Source organism: Ctenopharyngodon idella, chromosome 24 (assembly GCF_019924925.1).
Source record: "Ctenopharyngodon idella isolate HZGC_01 chromosome 24, HZGC01, whole genome shotgun sequence".
NCBI lineage: Eukaryota > Metazoa > Chordata > Actinopteri > Cypriniformes > Xenocyprididae > Ctenopharyngodon > Ctenopharyngodon idella.
Window position 1 is genome coordinate 3,788,538 of NC_067243.1, and position 23,505 is coordinate 3,812,042.

Below are 23,505 nucleotides of genomic sequence, written 5' to 3' on the forward strand. Positions count from 1 at the left end.
TGTTCCAGATTCTCTGAAACTTTGGATGATATTATGCACTGTAGATGATGATAACTTCAAACTCTTTGCAATTTTTCTCTGAGAAACTCCTTTCTGATATTGCTCCACTATTTTTCGCCGCAGCATTGGGGGAATTGGTGATCCTCTGCCCATCTTGACTTCTGAGAGACAGTGTCACTCTGAGAGGCTCTTTTTATACCCAATCATGTTGCCAATTGACCTAATAAGTTGCAAATTGGTCCTCCAGCGGTTCCTTATATGTACATTTAACTTTTCCGGCCTCTTATTGCTACCTGTCCCAACTTTTTTGGAATGTGTAGCTCTCATGAAATCCAAAATGAGCCAATATTTGGCATGACATTTCAAAATGTCTCACTTTCAACATTTGATATGTTATCTATATTCTATTGTGAATAAAATATAAGTTTATGAGATTTGTAAATTATTGCATTCCTTTTTTATTCACAATTTGTACAGTGTCCCAACTTTTTTGGAATCGGGTTTGTATGATGTGCCTCCTCAAATAAAGTCATGACACAATGATGCACTTACAAATCATTAACTAATATATGAATAAACACTATCCTGCTATAAACACCATCCTTATTCCTTTACAATCCTGGTACAAAAAACAAAGATACAAATATCTGTATTTCTTTTATTTTTATTTATATAATTAAACGTATATGGACTTAAAGGTGCCCTAGAATCTCTATTTCACAAGATGTAATATAAGTCTCTGGTGTCCCCAGCATGTGTCTGTGAAGTTTCAGCTCAAAATACCCCATAGGTTTTTTATTATACCATGCCTGTTTTGGGGTGGGATTAAAAATGCTCACCTTTAAATGCTCGCCCCCAGCAGCTTCTGAAATTAGTGAGGGTATTTCTCGTCCTTTTCTATAGCCTATGATGATTACCGTGTCAGTCGTCGCAATTTCGAGAGTGAATCCCGCATTTAAAGCGGATGGGACTACGTATTAAAGCATGTATGTAGCTTGTAGAGCTTGGAAAACAAAAGTTTTATCCAAATTCGGAAATGATTTGCTGCTCTGGAGGAGGAGACAACAAAACCGTGTCAGTGGAAAATGAGTTTCTGCGCATTAAAATAAACATGTATTGATGTGGAAATCTAGTCATTTCACCATAGATGCATATAATTTAAAGCCTATTCTGATTTTTTTTTTTTTTTTTTTTTGCCTTGGGTAAAGCACGTAAAAAACACAACCCTCGCATTTAGATAATCAAGGAGACATGGATAGCACTCGTCTCTTGGAAGAGGTGGAAAAACAAATGTTCTTTATGACCTGCAGGATTTCTCTATAAAGATTTTAAAGCGAAAGAAAAGAAGAGATTTGGCTGATTTAATCTATTTTAAGTTTTAATTTAAAATGTTTTTAATTTTAACGTATAGCCTTTATTTAGGCCTAAATGTTTTGCAACTTAATTGAGCAATGTAATATATAAATCTAAAGTATTACTTTATATAAATATAAAGATGAATTGAATAAAAATTGCAAAAAAAATGCATTTACACTGACATATGAAAGAGTGTAGCTTATGCACAGTGAATCGCAGTGCTGACAAGCCATGTTCAGTAACAAATTTGAGTTGAAATAAAATCAGTCGGATCAGTTGCGTACTGCAAACACAGCATGTGAAAGCTCAATCCTGCTGCTGCTGCTGCAACACATACATACTGCAACGCACCGCAAACGCACCGCAAACACACTGCAAACACAGCATGTGTGAAATGAATGTATGTGTGAAACAGGGCAGGGCAGTGGCATTTTAACTTTAAAAGATCTCTAGCGGTGCAGGTTATTGTTGTTTACATTCACTGTGAGATTATGACAGTCTTATTTAATCTTGAACTGAATGTCATTAAAAGAATTAGTAACAGTTTATAATAACTGCACACTATGAAGCATTAGTTAAGCATTAGTAAATAATTAATTCATAATTTATAAAGCATTAATAGACATTACTAAGCAGGTTATGAAGCTCTAAATGCTTTGTTCTCAATTTATAAACATATCTATAATGTGTTTAATAATTGTATTTTCATACTTTATTAATGATCATTTTATCATTTCTAAATTAAGTATTGCATTATTTACAAACCAGTTATTTAGGAGTTGTCAGTGGTTCATAAGATCATTTAAGAAGTGCAAGTAAATGATTAATAAACTATTTAAACATACATTTATATCTTATTATTTAAAGTTACTCTGCATTTATACATCTTATTCAGCAATGTTTACATAAGTTTATTTTTTTATCAGATTGCAAAGGCTTAGTTTCATTTTACTGCACAGTTATGTTTTCTGGAGGTGTAGAGAAATTTCAACTTGTACTGACAGATCTTAAAATATGTGCCATTGTTTTGTCTCAAGATGATCACCAGTAATGTGTTTTTTCTAGGGTAGTTTATAAAAGCTGCTTAAATGCCCTAATTGAACTAAGGCCTAATCCTGGCTCAATCTAAGCCCCGTCTGTGAAACCGGGCCAATACCAGCAAGCAGACGCGACCAGAATATGAACCCAATAAGCTAAAGTGCATAAGCGCATTCCCATAAAGAACATACACACAAAAAAATGAGTGTGTATGTCCTTGAATATATACTCACACAAACACACACAAACATTTTTATTTATTTATTTAATGTAACACTTTAATTATTTGGGCGATGCACTGATGTTGTTGTTATGCAGTTTTAAAAATACAACATATGAACATGTTTGAATGTAGGAAAAAGTCTACTTTGGTGCAAAAATACAACATAAGGGCTCCTATATTGCTGTTTTTCATCACTCATTTTGCAAGCCAAATCTCTCTTTGAAAATTGTCTGAGACATTCTGAGACAAGTTGACCAAACCTCTAGGAAAAATCAGTGTTTTTTGCAATATGTGAAACAATAAATTCTGAATGCCAAGAGAGTCTAACATATAACTACATTTTTACGTGAAGTCTTTCCATGGATTCAGTCCTGCGAAGTCCTCCACCTGTGAGAGACAAGTTATAGATAAGTAAAAAATTAAAAAAAGGTATTTCTTTGACATGCACAAGAAGTAAAATTAACTAAATATCAAGAATCACAAATTGCATAATGATAAAAAATATCAGACATACTTTAAAAAAAAACAAAAAAAACAGTGATTTAACATCTGAACAGGATTACGCATTTGAAAACATAAATCATACCTTCTGCTCCTTCACCACTAGTTTCACCTTCTTTTTTTCCACCATCCGTTCTCATCACAAAGATAAGAACAGATCCATGTGTGATATTATAATACTTAAGCGTTTTCTTATCATCCAGTTGTTCAGTTCCAAAAATCACCCTTATGCGATCTATGGCTGACAAAAGAAAAACATCGACAACATACTGAATGGAACAGACACTTGAATATCAATATAATTTAATACAATTAAACCCAATTATTATTTGGGCCTATTTAGTTATTTATTCAATTTTCGTAACAACAGCATAATAAACCATGATAAGCAGTGTTTCGTTTGTCACATGCTATTGTTTGGGTGTTCAGCATATTATTATTCCAAATGTTCAGCAGATAGCTATAGCCTATTGAATATTTGATTTATTTAGCCTATTGTTTAATTGCAGTTACAAAGGTTTTAGTAGTGTTATAGGAATTATTTGTCATGCATAGTTCAAACAGTCCTGGCTCGGCACATCGGATGACCGCGTTTCATTTACATGTTGACGGCTACTCTGCGTTTATGAATTGTAGCCTAATTTTTATTGCAATAGTTCTGTAACATTTGGAGGACGAAACCTGTAAAAGCAATAAATAAATAAATATAAAAATGAATAAATAAATAAGTCCACAAAATTATACATAAATAAATTATATATATATATATATATATATATATATATGCAAATAAATATTTATCTCCTCGCACATTTAATTATTTATATAATTACATAGGCCTAAATAAAAACTAATGTTGGGGGAAACAAAATATGTTAAAGGATATTTATTTATTCAGGAATATGTGGATGTATGTATTTATTTACACATTTATTTATTTATGTAATTATTTATTTATTTGCGCATTTATTTATTTATTTATATATTTATTTATTCACGGAATATGTGGATTTACATAATTTTTTTTTTTTTTTTTTTTTATGTATAATTTTCTGGAATCATTTATTCATTCATTCATTCGTTTGCCTATGCATTTATTTATTGTTTTTGCAGGTTTTCGTCCTCCATAGTAACATAATATAAATACACCCTGTGGTCAAAATGTTGGTGACCTCATTCAGTCTGTCTGCTCTTTTTGTTTTGTGCAGGACAGGTGTGTCTTATGTAGCATAATTTCACAAAGCCAAAGTCATGCTGATTTAGCTGTAAATCTTGAAATAATAGGCCTACAATCTAATTTAAATAAAAAACAACTGCTCATACTCATGTGTTTTGCATCTTTGCATCTTTGTTTTGATTGTGATCACTACACATTTTTTAAGGCCAATTTGGCATGTTATAGAACAAATAAACAATAAATAAAATTGCATAAAAGAAAAAAAAGACAACCAGTATCAGAATTGGCCCTTTTTTTTTTTCTTTTTTTTTTACAAACAAAAAGGAATTCACCATTATTTGCACACTATTTTAAAAATGTAATCAAGTATTTTTGCTGTAAAAAATACCTGTTTTTTAAAAAACAGTCTTTTTCTAGTACTTTTTCCCATCCGGCCCTCAACCTAAAGTGTTTGACACCCTACTGTCAAATTTCAGGGAAACTCTAAAATGAAACATTACAAATATTATTTATGTTAGATAAATACAACTACGTTCTTTTGTGTTGGTCAAGAGACTCCTAGTGGTGAATAGTACATACATGCCAGAACAACTTTCTATGAGTTCTTCATTAGTATCTGTGGATATGTTGACAAGAAACAATGGCAAACAAAAATTTTAATATGATCATTTGTGCAAAATAATATTTACTATTTGAAATAAAAAGATATACATAAGCAATGTAAAAACACTTAATTGTTAATAAAACATAATTGAAGATCAGTGGGGGAAAAAATAAAGAATGAATAAGTGTGTGGAATGTGCTGGAGGCAAACACAGATTTTTTTTTTTATTCAAGAAACATACTTGACTCTACATAGATTTGTTTGTTGAGTCAAATATCTAAAGGAACTGTTAAGAATCATTTACATATATATGAAGAGGACATAAAATACAAGGGACAAACAGAGAAATAAGGAGATAAAGTACCATACATTTTATGAGGAAACAATACTAAGAGATAGATAATCAGAAAAAAAGTGGGTCAGTACATGAGAAAGCTGATTAAATTTGACCATCAGAGCCATTACAAAAGAACTGTTCATATAGTTTTAGGCTGGTGTAATGAAGGGTCGGCAGAATGGGGATCCATTTGCAGCTTTATTTAGAATAAACACCAAGGCAGACAGGGGCAAAGGCAAGGACATAAACAGGAGCAGGCAATGGTCGAGGCAGGCGGCAGACAAACAGTATCGAGTCACAGGCGAGGATCAGGGCAGGCAGCAGAGAATCACAACGAAATAAACAGTCCAACGGCAACAGAATAGACATTCCACAAGAAAAGGCTCAGAAATGATCACCGGGGCAAATCAAGACTTCGCGGTGAGTGTGTGTGTGTGTGTGGCTTAAATAGTGTGAGCGTGATGGGGTGCAGGTGTGTGCGCAATCAGTCCCAGGAATGAGGGCCTATGGGAAACGTAGTCCGAATGGGAAAAGTCAATATTCGGGTGATGGCTCCCTCCGGTTGTGCGGAGGAGGAGGTGAGGGAGCCACATTCGTGACAGCTGGAGTGTGACACAGATGAAGACCAACAATCATACTTTTGAATCTTCCCCGTTTGACCGACTTGAAGCTGAAAACTGACATTCAGAGAGAGAGAGATGCAGTAAAGGAGCTGCTCACTCACTCATGGCCTGATTACTCTAGGCTCCTCCCACTCGTCCTCCTCCACCAATCAGAACGCTGGAAGACTCATTGATCACAGCTGCACTGGAGTACAGGAGCTTTGAAAAGCTCTTGTGGTGAATCAGTGTCTGTCTGACGCTCGCTCAGATCTCTCTCTATCTCTCTCGTTTTCCTCCCTGCGGTATGGTAATATAATGTTTCCTCCTTTCAGCTCCAGTCTCTTCTGGGCTGTTTGTTCTTTTGGCTTTTTATCAGTTTGGGCCTCTATGTTGGGCTCATTATGGGGGAAACTTTTGACAAAACCATTTTCAGTCTCTTACCCATTTGCTCATGAGTTTTTTGTCCAGCTAACAATCTACATGAAGGAAAGTTTGGCCTCAGACTATTTAAATCCAGAAGAAAAGAAGTGGATATTTTTCAGCATTGATGATGTTGCAGTAAAAGATGGTTGTGTTGGTCAGTGAATCCTGAAAACAGACGCTGTATGGCGGTTTCCACACTTCATGAAGCAGCACAGCCGCTTTCAGCTGTGATGATAAGAAGAAGAAAGGTTTCTTGAGCAGCAAATCAGCATCTTAGCAGGATTTCTGAAGGATCAGTGTTTGTTTGAAATGAACTCAAGATATAATATTCATACAATAAAACACAGATCGCATCTGTAAATCTAGAATAAAAGATCCATAAAAAGGAGGAAATATCAGTCTTGATTCCAGCAGGAGTGTCTGTAAAAACAGAGTCCAGTTCTGAACAACTCCATTTGAGCACTTTGAGCAAAGCAGATGTGGTAGAAATACATCATGTGCAAATACTTATTTCTGAACACTTACAAAATAAGTGTAAAAATTCCCAATCTTCTGATCAGATGTGTGGAACAAGAAGCCATGAATGAAATGACACAAGCAGCTGATAGCAAACAGGTAAATTCTGCTTTGGTAAATGAATGATCTGTTAATTTCTACAGCACATGCCCAGAAAGAGTCCCAGTGCACACAGCGATCCACGACACTCGCTGAGGAAACACCAGCGCCACCTAGAAATCAAACACTTGATGCTTCCTTACAGTCATTTCTGAATCACTGCAGGTTTATATTTTCCCATACAGAAACACAGAACGAGGCTCGTGTTTGATCGCCATCAAGAAACCGCTCAAAAGCAGTTTCAATAGTAGCGCTCGCTCTCGCCTTTGTGATGGAATACTAGACTTGTTCGGACCACAATTGTTCAGTGGATCATTTGTTTGAGAATTTAATACAAGTTTCAAACTGCAGTGACAGAAATCTCTCAGTAACTGATGTGTGTGTTGGTGAAATGTGCTTTTCCAGCAGCCAGACAGTCTTTACTGACAGAAGAGTCAACAGCGTTCACGCACGGCTTTCGTCTCGCTTCAGAAAAACACTTCAATCACGTTTGATGTTGTTTCTTAGACTGCACACTCCGTGACCCACCAGATGAGAAATACATTTCATAGATTGATATATCATGTCTTCTGCATTTAAAATATACACATTGTGCACAATGAGGCTCAACACTATAGCAAACACGACTGACTGGTCAATGCGGTCAAGAGTCTCAACACTAGTGTTACAGGTTCAACATTCACTTTATTGATGATCATCAGGTTACAGAAACAGCAGCTGTTGAGAGAAACTCACACACTTGAGAAATTGAGATTCAGAAGAGACGACTGCGTTTAAATGAAGAGTGAATCTGCTAAAATATTGTTCAGCAGCTTTAAGCTTTCTTGAATCAGATATCGTTTGACCTTCAGGGGTCCGAATCGGTGAATCCTCCTCAAGTTGTCTCAAAGGCCATTGGTGAATCTCTGGCTCCTCATGAGGCCTTTTCCTGAACGTCCTTCATTTATGAAGGTCACTTCCAGGCATTTCCTCTGGCCATAGGTGAAGCGAGCAGAAACTGTGTGGTCCATATCTTCTCTGAGGAGGGCAAATACATTCCTGCATTTCACCCTGTGGAGCTTCATCAGGGGAGGTTGAACGTTGGCAGTGGGGGTCTTATGTTCCTGAAAGCATAAAATAAGAAGGGTTTTTTCATAAATCTTATGTTCAGTTACTCAGTGGAAAATCAATGAATGATACCTGTCATGTTTCACAGCACTTAAAAACGCAGGGTGAGTTTCACACTGAAGTTCAACACTTGGAGTTAGACGTGAGGGAACATCTACTGTCAAAAGGTGTATAATGCAGTAATCTCTGACCCAAACACAGATTAAAAGGAGGAAATATGGATCTTGAGATCCACACAGAGTCCATTTGAGCAAAACATTAAATGACACAAACCCCACACAAGACTGAGAAATCTGAACAAATCTAGATAGACGTGATACTGATGAACAACATGTAAGAAAAGCTTCAACTTTATTCTGCAATCAAACACTTTCTGTCCTACAGACTGTAGAGTTTGGGATCATGTGATAACGGAGCCGACGGACACAAGAATCACACCAGAGATGAGAAACAAGAACCAAGATGAGGTTTATTTACAAGCTGCTGCAAAAATCAGCAAAGAAAGTGTTAAAGGAGTTTAATAAAATAAAAGGTAAAACCAATTAAAAACAAACTTTTCTAAAACTGACAAATACAAAATCTTCAATAAAAACGAGTTAATTCAAATACAAATGGATAAAAAGTAACTTCCTTAAATAGTTCAAATAAAAATGTTAAGCCCACATAAGTTATAAAAACATGGTATTTAAAAAAAAAAAAAATAGAAACAGTGCAAAATAAGATTTAATACATATAATATTTACAATATGGGATGGGGTGGATGGACAAGTTAAAGAAAATCTTCCTCCATCTGAAAATTAAATCTGCCTCCTCTCTGGCCTGCCTTTTGCTGGAGGCGCTCATGAGGAGGAAGGTGCTCTTCTTCAGCTCCTCGCCGCAGCCCTCCGGGAACATCTCCTGGCCAATCCTGACCCGTGCTGTGAATCTAACAGAGAAAGATGAGGGAGAAGGAGAGAGACATCAGTCACAGCAGATCCTCCAAAAAAAAAACTTGTTCATGCTTTCATCTCCAGCAGGGTGGATTATTGTAATGACTCCTCACTGGCCTTCCCAACAACACCATAAGACATCCGCATCCCGTCCAGAACACTTGCCTGGCCGAGTTGTGTGGTATTTTTGACAACATTTCCTCATAACTTGATCAACTCTGCTGAAGGTCCTTGTTAAATGTTCACGCTCTTCTTTGACTTCACACTCGACATGATCTCTGCGCTCTCTAATATCACTAACTGCAAGTTAATCCATAACTAATCGTGATTGGATGGTCATTTTGCTGTATGAGGATCTTGGCTACTTTTGATCAGATTATTGCATGACAGAAGACTACTACTCGCTCTATGATCACCCATCCATAAAGACATTAGTACAAAAAACATTTTTGTTCATCTGTTCTTAGAGTTGTCAATTCATGATACTTTCTCATCTCAATTCTATTAAACCCCAGTTGGTCTATCGGAAGCCTTCGAATCACGACACTTTTAGGCTGAAACTCAGAACAATGAAACTGATTCTGTTCACATCTACTGAAGTGATCAAGTCAATTTTACAGTTGTGAACTCTGTTATGAGACCTCAAGAAACAGCTGGAAAGGAGTTTCTATAGTATCTTTGATGAAACACGAGTCTTGAACAGATGAAATAAATCAGGGTTTCTCTTCAGCTTCTAACCCGTATCAGAGCCGCAGCAGCTGTATTTGATGCTTCTTTCTGCACATTATGACATTCAGAAGAAATATTCTGATTCTTACCGCTTCTCCAGCTCTTCAGATGATGATGATCACACATATACACACCAACAAACAGCACATCTCCAGCTGGAGATCAAACCTCACTGAAGAAAGAGAAACGCTCAACTCGGATCAGCTGTGTCTCACAATCAATCATGAGTCGTTCCGAAGTCAATCAGCCGTTTGAACGAATCGTTTGAGTCAATGACTCACTCATTAAGACTTGCTGCCTGATTCATAATTAGAGTATCATTTCATATTTTCATTTTCAAAGCTTCAAAAAGATAACACTGATACATTTAATAAGGTAATTATAAAAACCATCCTTATAAAAATTCTTAATGAAACAGCTGAACAGTAAAAATCAGTTTCTGCTGGAACACAAGCTATACAGCAGAAGAGCTTCAGTCAGTCTGAATCATTCATTTAGTTCATTCATTTAAAGCCACATCAGCAGAAAAGGACATTTTTCATGGTAAACTAAGAGTAAATTATATACACTCCTCAGTTTAGTAAAGCTACAATTTTCCCAGAAGAAATCATTTTAGAAATGTCCATTAATGAAGTTTCTGAATGAATCTGTGGTCTAATATCATTAAAGCAGGACAGTCCAATAAAATCTGCTTTATCATCCAAACTGATTCTGGCTTCAGTGAGAGTTATTGTGTTCAATAACTGAAGTGTATTAGTTTCAATCTGATCAATGGAAATGATTCCTAGTGTCTGTATATCTTCAGCTATATATATGCTTCAATACTTCTTGATAGGGTTTGAATGTACAAGTTCATGTTTATACACACAACTAACATCCACATGATGCAGGTAAAAAACCCTTATCATAAGGCCCATATCATAATGGAAGGGTTTTTCTTAAAGGATTTTTTTCTCAGAACTGCATTGATAATTATTACTAAACATGTTTGACTAGATTCTGGATCTTAATTTATTTAAAATTGAATACAATTATTTTAAAGGATAAATGACTTTCTTCTAAAAATCTAACCGACATAATTTAAATTAACTAAAAATAACAAATGAATATAGCTGATGAGACACTGTTCAATAGAAATATTAAGAAAATCAGTGTGTATATTTTCTGTTCTCCAGTTGAGGGCAGCATTGGACCAAAAATGAAAAGTGCTTCTCCTGTTTCCCTGTTCTCTGTATGTCTCAATAGACATTTTCAGTATCTGATATTTAGGTATTCACTTCTCTATAATTGCACACATTTTCTGTTAAATGCAATAAAATTTCATGTATCTGTGTGAAATTGTGTAGCCTACAACATTTATTATTCTAGTATAATATTGTTTATAACTATGTAACTAAAATTGACTGAGGCGAGTTGCAGTGAGAAACCGAGTGCAGTTTTATTAGAATAAGATACGTGAATCTGTAAACCAAACACAAAATAAACAAAGACTTGGCTGGACTGGGCTGGGCTGGACTGGACTGGACTGGACATGGACATGGACATGGACATGGACATGGACATGGACAAACAAACTCACCAAAATGGGTTGCCTGAACAAAGCTAGACAAAAGAACAATGAAACATGAGGGATATTTATACAAAGAGACTAATGACAAACAAGGAACACCTGTGAACAATCAAGACAATGACCCAATCACAAAACAGAACTGATAAACCACATGACTAAATCAACCAATGAGAACATGGCATGATCACATGAGGAGCAGGGAATCACATGACATGGCAAACCATGGCAAATCGAATCATAAACAAAGCAATGACACATTAACCTGAACTTGAAAATAAATCAAGGATCATGGGCGGGCCTGGGCCATGGAGCAGAGGGTCCTGGTGCACTGGCTGACCTGGGCTGTGCATTGGTGGACCAAGCTCCTCAGCCTATAGCGCAAAGGTACATTATGTACCTAAAGTGTACATATTAATACCTTTTGAAAAGGTACATCCCTATTTTTTGTACCTTTTTTTTTCTGAGAGTTACAGTAACTGTGTATATGTGTTCATCCATCCAGATTGGCGACAGAAGTGGATGATACAGTGTTTCTTATGACCAGCGATATGTGAAATATTCAACTATTTTGACTGAATGTCTAGTGAGTGTAACACATCTACATGTTGTAAGATAATTTTTCCATGGAATCAGATCTGGGAAATCCTTCATCAGGGTCTATGAGAGAGAGAGAGAGAAAAAGATCAAGACATGAATGTTGATGTAAAATAAATGTCATTATTCTTCATACACATGGATCTGTGTCAGTGTGAACAGTAAGTAAAATGTCATTTCTTTGACATGCACAGGAAGTAAAAGATGCGATTTGTGATTCTTAATCTTTAGCTAATGATAAAAACTTCAGATCTACTTTGAAAACAGTGAGCAGTGATTTAATGTCTCAATGAAGTTTCAGCATGTGAAAGCATAAATCATACCTGTTCCTCCTCCTCCACCGGGCATTCTCATCAGAAAGAGAAGAAGAGATAAATGTTTAATGTTATAAAACTCAAGTGTTTGATGGTCTTCCAGTGGATCTCTTCCAAAAATCACCCGTAAGAGATCTAGATCTGACAAAAGACAAACATTAATAACAGATGATGAACACCTCAAATGACATGTTGACATACGAATATGAAAATAATTTGTAGGCCTACATTCACAAATGCTGTTTATGAACAGATAATTGCATTTATTTTTTATCTCCAGAGACCCACCAGGTGCTCCAGGAATCTTCTCTCTGAACTTCTCCTTCAGTTCTCTGATGGTGGTTTTATTAAACTCTTCTAATGAATCCGCCACTTCTAGCGGTTTATTCTTGCTGTCATTAAAGTTGACGAGGACCTGATAGATCATTCTGAATCTGTTTTAGCAGAAAATGACCATGAACAGAGAAGAAACAGGAATAGTTTGATCACTGTAAGTTAAATCATGAAAGCGACTGTCAGTTTCACTTTCACTTTGATTCAGTGTGTGTTAAAGGGTGTGTTTAACTGATCATAACCCGGTAGAGTTAGTTCAGAAGGTCAATGAGAGGAACAGAGTACAGAAACATGAATCTGAACATTATAAGTTCAGGCCAATGTGTTATTTAAAATTTGGTAACACTTTATAATAACTTACAACCTTAATAATATTATATATATTATAGATATTATATTGGATGCACAAAAGTTGCCTCCATATACACAACAAGCTATAAAGGTAAACCTTGTTTTATGACAGCACAAACCCATCTGTCTTCATCAGAGCTCAACATTTTCATATAATCCATCTCATATCAGATCAATTGCACATGATTATCTTTGCTTAATGTTATGAACAGCAGCTACACTAATTATTCTCCATTTGCTTTTCTGTTTTACCTCGGGACGCCCGTCCTGAGGTGACTAGAGAGAACATCAGCTTCAGTTTGGATCCAGCCTCTTAAGAAGACCTCAGATGACCAACACCTGTGAAGAGACGGCGTCAACTCCTGCGAGGACTTCAGAAGACGCAGCACCCAAGGACGACTTTCGGGAAAACAGTCAGGGAAGCCAGGACAACATATTACAGCCTCCGGTAACACCAGAGCAACAGCCCCTCTCACCGGACACGTTATCCCTCTTCCAGCATCCCCTCTTCTGTGTTTCTCAGAGAAAATGGAGGAACTGGTGTATGCTGGAACCAAACTCTCCCACTCTTTTGCTGCGAGCCCCCAGATATCAACTAAAAAGCAGTGAGCCCCGCAACCACCAAAGCCTGTGGGCCCAGCTCGGCCTCCACCTCCTCCTGTTAGAGCTCTTCAGCCTCTGCCACAACGCCAGGGCCCTCACCCTCCTCCATCTGTTCTAGGTGAACCAAAAACAACCGATAACAGCTCTCAGTGATGTGTGGGAACCCAGAGTGTCTGTTGCTTTCTCTATTTCTGTTTTATTACGTGATAGAAAGCCTAAGGCCTTCTCAAACCGTTTGGCAAACCCATTTAATCTGCTGCCTATTACACATCAAACTAAGATTACTGTAGAGACAGAAAGTAAGACTGTTAAGTTGGCACTTTTAAACATCCGCTCACTTAAAAATAAATCACTTCTAGTCAATGACTTAATAACCACAAACAACCTAGATTTTATGCTTCTAAATGAAACATGGCTTGAAGACAGCTGCAGTGCAACAATCCTCAATGAAACAACCCCTCCTAACTTTATTTTTATGAGTGTCTGCAGAGCTGTTAGGAGAGGTGGAGGTGTAGCTGCTCTATTTAAAGATGTCTATCAAAGCAAGCAAGTGGTGATTACTTGTCTTTCGAATATTTGGGTATTGTGTTAAAAGGTGCTCCTCGCATTCTACTTATAGTTATGTACAGGCCTCCAAAATACTCTCCAGCCTTTGTTGAGGACTTTACAGAACTGTTATCAGCAGTTTCCTCAGAGTTTGACTGTTTTGCCATTACTGGGGACTTTAACATCCACATAGATAATGCAGAATTCAATATGGCAAAAGAAATCCGAACAGTTTTGAATACTTTTGATCTGACTCAGCATGTACATGGACCCACACAATCGCGAACACACTCTACATTTAATTATCAGTAAGGGTCTAAACATTTCATCCACTGTCATTAAGGATGTAGCGCTATCTGATCATTTCTGTATTTTCTTTGATATATTGATCTCTCCGAGTGTTGAAGCTAGATCTATCTCGGTCAAAAAGCGATGCTTAAATGAGAACACTAGTGTGCTGTTTATGAAGGCTATATCTTTAACACCAAACATATCTGCAGACTCTGTTGATTTTCTCCTTGATTCCTTTAACTCAAAAGTACAGAATTGAATTGATAACATTGCTCCTGTGAAAGTCAGGAAGAAGAGTGGCAGACAAAAAGCACTTTGGAGAAACTCAACAGCAGTGCAAAATATGAAAAGACAATGCAGAAAAGCTGAGCACATGTGGCGAAAGACAAAACTTGAAATCCACTATAACATCTATAAAGATATCTTTCATGCTTTCAGTGTGGAACTAAGCAAAGCTAGACAGACCTTCATCTCAAATATTATAAACAGAAACTTAAACAACACCCGCACTCTTTTTGCTACTGTAGAAAGACTAACAAACCCCTCAAGTCAGATTCCCAGTGAAATGCTCTCAGAGTTTGCTTCCTTCTTCTCTGAGAAAATCAGTAATATCAGAAAGGCGATCAGCACATCCTTGAGCTGCACTGGGGTAAAACAGATCAGATCACAACCTCAGAAAGTAGCTATTATGTCTGATTTCAAAGCAATTGATGGTAACATTTAGGAAGAAACAGTACAGCACCTTAAAACATCAACTGCGCCCTTGACACACTTCCCACATCTTTTTTCAAAAGCGTTTTTAACTGTTTAGAAGCAGATCTCCAAGAAGTGGTAAACGCCTCACTTCTTTCTGGGACTTTTCCAAAATCCCTGAAAACTGCAGTGGTTCAGCCCCTCCTGAAAAAGAGCAGTCTGGATAACACCATATTGAGCAACTACAGACCAATCTCAAATCTTCCTTTCATAGGCAAGATCATTGAAAAAGTTGTTTTCAATCAGATGAATAAATTCTTAAGCTTGAATGGATACTTTGACAACTTTCTATCTGGTTTCTCATCACAGCACAGAGACAACGCTCATAAAGATAATAAATGATATTCGCCTAAACACCGATATAGGTAAATTATCAGTGCTGGTTCTACTTGACCTCAGTGCTGCGTTTGACACTGTCGATCACTACATAGTTCTTGACAGGCTGAAAAACTGGGTCGGGCGTTCTGGGATGGTTCTTAAATGGTTCAGATCATACTTTGAAGGGAGAGGTTATTATGTGAGTATCGGTGACCATAAGTCTGAGTGGACATCCATGACATGTGGAGTCCCTCAAGGCTCAATACTTGCACCCCTCCTGTTCAACCTATATATGCTGCCACTGAGCCAAATAATGAGAAAGAACCAAATTGCATATCACAGCTATGCAGACGACACCCAGATTTACCCTATCACCTAACGACTACAGCCCCATTGACTCTCTGTGCCAATGCATTGATGAAATAAAAAATTGGATATGCCTAAACTTCCTTCAGTTAAACAAAGACAAAACTGAAGTCATTGCGTTTGGAAACAAAGATGAAGTTCTCAAAGTGAACATGTACCTTCACTCTAGGGGTCAAACAACTAAAAATCAAGTCAGGAATCTTGGTGTGATTTTGGAGTCAGACCTGAGTTTCAGTGGCCATGTAAAGACAATAACTAAATCAGCATATTATCATCTCAAAAATATTGCAAGAATTAGATGCTTTGTCTCTAGTCAAGACTTAGAGAAACTTGTTCATGCTTTCATCACCAGCAGGGTGGATTATTGTAATGACTCCTCACTGGCCTTCCCAAAAACACCATAAGACAGCAGCAGCTCGTCCAGAACACTGAGCAGAAGCAGAAAATATGAACACATCACACCAGTCCTCAGGTCCTTGCACTGGCTTCCAGTTGCATTTAGAACTGATTTTAAAGTACTGTTACTTGTTTATGAATCACTCAATGGCCTAGGAGCTCAATACATTGCAAATATGTTCACTCAGATCATCAGGATCACATCAGTTAGAAATAACAAGGGTTCACTCAAAGCAAGGAGAGTCTGCTTTTAGCTGTTACGCCAGCCGCAGCTGAACCAGCTTCCAGAAGAGATCAGATGTGCTCCAACAGTAGCCACATTCAAATCCAGACTCAAAACACATCTTTATATCTATGCATTTACTGATTGAGCACTGTGCTATGTCCGAACTGTTTGCACTTTATTTTATACGTATTATCTTTTTATTCTTTTAATTCTTTTTCTTGTTTTTATTTCATTTGTAATGTATTTTATATCTTTTATGTATCATCTTTTTATTTCTGACTTTTAATGCATTTTAAATCTTGCTGTCTGGTTGAAAGAGCTGGGAGAATTAGGAAGTAAGCATTTGTTATCCCTGGATGGAGCTCTGACAGAGTTAGTCCAGGAAGATTTGTCTGTAAGGGTACTGTTTAAACACACAGCTACCTGACAAATATAAATAGTTATCCCTCTGCATGAGGAAGATCCATTTAGATCCACTCTGACGGACAACAAAAAAACTCCCTGAAACTTCCTAACTCTTCCATCCAGATAGCGGAATTCTGTTTTTACTGTTATATATATTTCTTATGCATTCCATTTTTATTATTATGAATTTTGTTCTTCTTTATGTAAAACACTTTGAATTACCATTGTGTATGAAATGTGCTATACAAATAAAACAAAAAAATAAATAAATAAAATAAAAAACTTGCAGAGTGCGAAGCTGAAAGTGCTAGTCGTAGGGAAGGGTTAGTCACTGGACCGGGAGGCCTTCTTGCATCGCGAGTGTTTGATCATGGCATCATAAAGGTGAGCCTCGCTGGTAGTCGGTTGTGGAAGGTTGTGATGGTGTAGAATTAGCTATAGAAAAACAGAAATTTTCAAATAAACTGAGCTCCTGCGGGAGCGTGAAGGAACATCACTGCTGCGGCAGTTATTAATAATAATTTATAAGTGACTTCTAACTGAATGTTATTATATGGTGTTACTGAAGTTTGTTTGCACACCTTGTGGTTTGTATGTGCTCTGGAGTCAAAACAGTGTTGCAGTCCTTTTGTTATCAAGTAGTGATTTTTCTTTTCTTTCTAACATTGTTTTGTTATTAAAAGGTATTGTGTTTTTCTTATATTAACTCTGTTGTGGGAAGCTGTAGGGAGGGGTGCCAGGAGTTAGTCAGGGATTGGAGGGAAGCTTGTGTTGTTATTTTTTTTCTCTTTTACCTGCATAGGTAATTTAGTTCTCCTTCCAATAGTTAGTAACCCTTTTGTTTGTTGTTTTGGCTAGACCCTCTCCTCAAGATTGTTATAATAATAAAAATAATTTTTAATTTGCATCATCAAGCGGTGGACTCACATTTCTGGGGTAGATGACTGATCCTTTTTGGTTTAAGTTAATCTTGTTACTGTCTCCTAACCCTAGACTGGGAGAGTTTGTATCAGTAGGTATCAGTCTGTGCACTCATCCTTTTCTGATGACGTTCATGCCGCTAAATCTTCATATTTCCACAACAAGATCAACAGTGCTTCAAACACATGCACTCTTTTCTAAACATTCAACTCTCATCTGTCCCCCTTTACCACTAACCACCAACCACTAACCACCCACCACCCACCACCAACCACCAACTACCACATCCTTAACTGCTGATGATTTCGATAACTTCTTCCCTGACAAAATAACAACCATCAGCAGTCAGTTCTCAGCTCCACACACAGAACTCAAACCAACCACAGCCACAAATCTTCTCTCTTCCCTTACTGAGGCAGAAGTATCTAAACTTCTCCTTTCTAGTCATCCTATCACCTAACCTCTAGATGCCATCCAGTCACAAAGAAAAAAAATGCTTTCACTTCCTTGATTCCCACCCTATTCTAGCTTATGCTACTCTAAGCAATATCTGAAACATGTATTGTGAACACTTGTGTCTTGTTGTATTCCAAACTTGTAAGTTGCTTTGGATAAAAGCTTCTGCAAAATGAGTAAATATAATGAAAACAGAGTCCAGTTCTGAACAACTCCATTTGAGCAAAGCATTAAATAACACAAAAAACCCACACAAGACTGAGAAATCTGAACAAATCTAGATAGACGTGATACTGATGGACAAAATGTAAGAAAAGCTTCAACTTTATTCTGCAATCAAACACTTTCTGTCCTACAGACTGTAGAGTTTGGGATCATGTGATAACGGAGCCGACGGACACAAGAATCACACCAGAGATGAGAAACAAGAACCAAGATGAGGTTTAGTTACAAGCTGCGAATCCAAACAGTCTAAAACTAATTGGAACATACTCATTTTTTTCTAAAACTAACACAAATACATAAAATGATTAAAAACAGGAGATAAAACAATCAATAAATACAATGGATAAAATCAAACAGTCATATTCATAAATAGCTAAAAAGAGAAAAAGAAATAAAATGTTCCTCCAGACAAGCACAAATTAATGAAAGAAAGATCTGAAATGGGTGTGTCAGATAAAGGAGAGATGCAAAATGTGCAGTGTTGGGAGGGAGCCACTGGTGTAGTTGGTGTGATGCAGATGTGTGCAGCTGTTGCTCTCTAAATAAACACATGTGGACTGAACAGCTGAGCTGGGAAAATGTAACCATGTGACGCGTGTCTGAGATGACAGTGAAGTGTGCTGCGTTTGTGTCCTTCACTCCAGGAAGTTCAGCATTTACACAGACAGAAAAAGCTTTAGCGTCGCGTCTGATTATGTAGAGACTGATCAGAGTCTGTGTGTTTGTGGACTGAGTGTCTGTGCAGTTCAACGGATCAGGTGTGTGTGTGTGTGTGTGTGTGCTTGCACAAAGGGTGTGTGTAGAGTCTAGTGCAGTAGTGTTGATAGTTAGTGTGGAGATGCCCTGGCGCATGTCAACCACTGTCCTGGCTATGAGTAAAGAGCCCCACTGCCTTGTGGTACGTCTGTAGAGACAAGGCTAAGGGAGCACACCCTGACAGAAAAGCAGTGTGCTGAAGGTGTGCAATAGGTGGGCCTTAACAGACAAAGGACCTGGCAGCCTTCTGCAGCCAAGATGTGGGACCGGTTGTCCTGGGACCACCCTTGCCACCGGAATTTACCTCATCATGGTGAAGATAGTGCTACTGGGAATGGTACACCCCTCTGGCACTTTAAAACCCTCCTTGCACAGCTGACCACGGTGACAATACCTGGACCGTACTTATGGTTAAAGTCTGACAGCGATGGGAGCAGGTATGAATAGACTAGGAGCTCCTAGTCAGAACCCTGCAAGCAGCGACACAGGGTATTCTGTCACTATCAACTGGTACTGAGTGGCAGCTGTTTCGGCAGACCCCTGTGCGACTGAACAGCCCTACTTAGGGACTGCACTGCTCACCCCAATTGGGGAAGGGCCTAGAAAAGGCTAAAAATTGCCCATTCAATCACCTACCTGGATAGGTTACCATGCCTATCCAGTTTTTCCACTACTGCGGTCGAAATAGGGAAAATAAGAAACAATAAAATATATAACTCACAACATGGAATGTAAGGACTCTCCTGGACTTGTATGGCATCTCTGACAGACGTCACCGGAGAACAGCCCTGATCGCTGCTGAGCTGAGCCGCTCATCTTTATGGAGTAGGATTGGCCATCAAGAATACCCTTCTACCAAGTCTCACAGAAATACCTGTTGGCATTAGTGAAAGGCTAATGACCCTCCGTATCCCCCTGGCAAAAAAGCATTATGCCACACTTCGGTTACACTTTTATTTTACAGTGCTGTAGTTACACTGTGATCACTCAAATAAGTACTGAGTACTATTAATTAACGACATGTACTTACTATAGAGTTACAGTTAGGGTTTGGTTTAGGGTTAGTTACTTGTAATTATGCATAATTGACTGTTATTACTATACTAAGTACATGTAGTAACGTGCAACTACGACACAGTGAAATAAAGTGTTACCCGCACTTCTCAGTGCTTATGCACTAACTTTACCATCTGAGAATGAGGCCAAGGAATGCTATTATTAGGCACTGGATGAAGCTCTTTGCCGGATACTTAAGAGTGACAAGATCCTCTTGCTTGGACATTTTAACGCTAGGGTGGAACAGAACAACAGGATATGGAGTGGAGTACTAGGTAGGCGTGGCATTGGCATGGTGAATGTAAAAGGCATGAGGCTAATTACTCTTTGCTCTGAGCATAACCTTACCATAACCAACACAATCTTCCAGCAGAAGGCAAAATATAAGACCTCGTAGATGCACCCTCATTCTAAACATTGGCACATGATTGACTTCATCATTGTGAGGTGTAGTGACATTCACATGGATATTCTCATCACTCGTGCCATGAGAAGTGCAGAGTGCTGGACTGACCATCGTACGATTGTGGCCACGCTCCATATGAAAGTTCCCGGCAGCTTCAGGAAAAGTGTCGGAATGATTGTATGTGAATTGAACTGAGCTGGACGAGGACATCACTGTTTTCTCCAGTGCTGAAATAGATAAATTAACTAAATTAATAACTATTGATTCTTACATCAGAATGAATCAATACTGAATTTACTTAAGCTGGACAATGACACCATTTTCTTCAAGCGCTGCTGTGCAGACAAAATTATATACCAGTTATCACTGTAAACCTGCTTTGACACAATCTGCATTGTAAAAAGTGTTATATAAATAAAGGTAACTTGACTTGAATGATGATCTGGCCAAATGTGGCATTGAATGATGGCACTTGGGCGGACCGCTCCAGATCTGGGCCACAAGCAGGCCATTGAAATGCCTCATGTCAGCCAAGAGCAAAGAAATTAACCAAACTGGTCCATTTCTGAGCCACAAAATCTGTATATATTATTTATAGTCACCTCAGCATTAACAAGCCTGTTAACAAGCAGAATCACTGAAGGAAAGAAAAGAACTGAAAAAAAGAGACCAGTCACAGCCATAGATGAAATCAACTGAAGATAAAAGACATTTAATCTCTCAAGATCTCAGCATTAAACAACTCCACAAACAGCATTACCAGCTTCACTTATTACTGACTGACTTTATTTCTGTCATGCATCTACAGGAGTTTAACTCTCATGTTTGTTTCATTTGAGGTTACCATGATGGTGATTGGTGTTTCCATTAGTCTCAACTTTTATTATATATTCATCTTCTCTGGCTGTTGTGATAGTGTTTCTGTCAAACACATTTGCAGTAGCAACAACAGTTGAAGTGAGATCAGATGATGATAGTCAGCTATTGATGGTTTTATAACCATTGTGAAATATTCACTGATGTCATTTGAATGTAATGATTGTCTTGATCTTTAATACATTTAAATTACAAACTGCAATCATCACTCAATTAATCACTTAATTATCTCATTAACTTTAGCACTGCTTCAGTGTTAAATTAACACTCGAGTATGGTCTCACATATACTCCCAGGAGAGTAAATTTAACACTGGAGTTTTTGCTGTGCATGAACATCAGCTCAGCCTGGCTGAAAAACTGTGCTAATTAGCAAATCCAGGTAATTGGAACAAAATACTGAGGAGGACTTTTACTTTCTGAACCTGGACTTTACACCTCTGATCTCAGGGTTATGCTCCACATAACATTAACAACACAGAACAATGAACTGAAAAAAGACAGGACTTCAATAAGAGGAACAAAAAAGCTAGCACAAGGAAACAGGTCACATAGGCAGACATGTTGTTTCAAATTTGTGTCTTTCATGCTTCTGTACACCAAGGATTCATTTCTAAAACATTACAGTATGTCCTCAGGTTGGATGACATTTCCTGAATCTGCAGTACAGTAAATCATGTTGAATGAAAACTGTAAAATGGAGCCTAGTTTTACCAAGAGCATATGAGGAACCCCCTAGTGTCTTCTATACATTTCTATCATGATATACTAGTTCCTGTTTATTTATTGGTGAACGTGATTTCACCAAGTACAACATCTTTGTTGATCCTGGAACAACATTGCAATCAACCAATCAGATTTGAGGACAGTTTACAGTTCCTGTCAGTTTTGGTCTTAAAACCAGGGTTTGGTGCTTCTACATCATCTCCCTATGATTTTAGGGAAAAGTTAAGGGTAGGACTACATTTTTGTCTTACATGCAAAAAATCATACTCCCTGTTTGGTTCAGTTCCTTTGTCCGGTGTCATCTATGTTAAGTGGGTGTTTTCTGTGTTTCCTCTGCCTGTCCCCTGAGTGTTTGGATTATAAGACTGGAACTATTTCCTATTATGTGAATTATATACTAAAACCACCCGTGATGGTACAGATAACCAGCAAATTTCATCAGAAAATGGGCATTGGCTTCAGTACAAATAAGAGTTGTGATCTCTTTAATATAAAAATATATTTAGAAAATACAGAAATAAAATTATTTTAAAAAGTTTATGAAGATTCTGAAAGCAATGAATGAGATCACATAATATGTCATCTAGATTTAAAGTAGTAACAATAAATGATATTTTATTATATGATATGTTTTATATGATATTTTTAAATATGATGGTTTCATTATAAATATGGGTGTTATATCTAAGGTGGATACCCAACTTAATGATGTGATATTTACAATCTGAATCTAACCATGTCATGTCAACAAATGGAAAAGTCAGCCAGCTATTTATTATCATGTTAATTGTGTTTTTTTTACCCCAAATACTTTTACATATTTTTCCATTATTGAACAACTGCTGCTTGAATCACCTTGAACAAAACTGAAAATCTTTAAGAAGACCTTTGTCTGAAAATATAAAGATTAATTTAATCTATTCAGTAACGCTTTATCTTACAGCCCAGAAAGTACTGCTTAATTACAGCATAATTATAGTGTTAGTATAGGGGAACAATATGTAAAGTCTTGGAAATAAATGCATAACAACCAGGAAAATAACAAATCTTTTAAACTATAAGTATTTTAGCACTAAGGTATACTTATACTATTATGACAGACAACAATCTTACATTTGGGAGTGATTTAGTGAGAACATACACCGCACACCTTTCTGTAATAATAGTGTACAAATATATAAAGGCTTTTTTAAAATTACGGGGTAGGTTACAGCAATAACAACAGTAATCAATACGACCCCAATGGATAAATCAATGTCTTCTGATGTGAAACTATAAGTATTTGTACAAAAAATAACAAATATTTTAAATTCTTAAACTGTAGACTAATGTTTTCGACCAACTGTGACCTGCACGTGCATGACAGAGTTGAGAGTT

The 23,505-nt window shown here is 37.3% G+C and overlaps 1 protein-coding gene and 2 long non-coding RNA genes across 7 annotated transcripts in view; 1 reads left to right on the plus strand and 2 right to left on the minus strand.

Moving 5' to 3' along the window:
- Positions 1-23,505, plus strand: part of LOC127507818 (ubiquitin carboxyl-terminal hydrolase 47-like) — a 150,682-nt gene that overhangs the window by 58,773 nt on the left and 68,404 nt on the right. The window lies entirely within an intron of this gene.
- On the minus strand, positions 2,641-3,409 carry LOC127507831 (uncharacterized). Its single transcript, XR_007928464.1, has 2 exons — positions 3,204-3,409; positions 2,641-3,004 (listed from the first exon to the last, which is right to left on the minus strand). It is a non-coding gene; the product is annotated as an uncharacterized LOC127507831 (long non-coding RNA).
- On the minus strand, positions 11,055-12,646 carry LOC127507836 (uncharacterized). Its single transcript, XR_007928469.1, has 3 exons — positions 12,408-12,646; positions 12,129-12,260; positions 11,055-11,868 (listed from the first exon to the last, which is right to left on the minus strand). It is a non-coding gene; the product is annotated as an uncharacterized LOC127507836 (long non-coding RNA).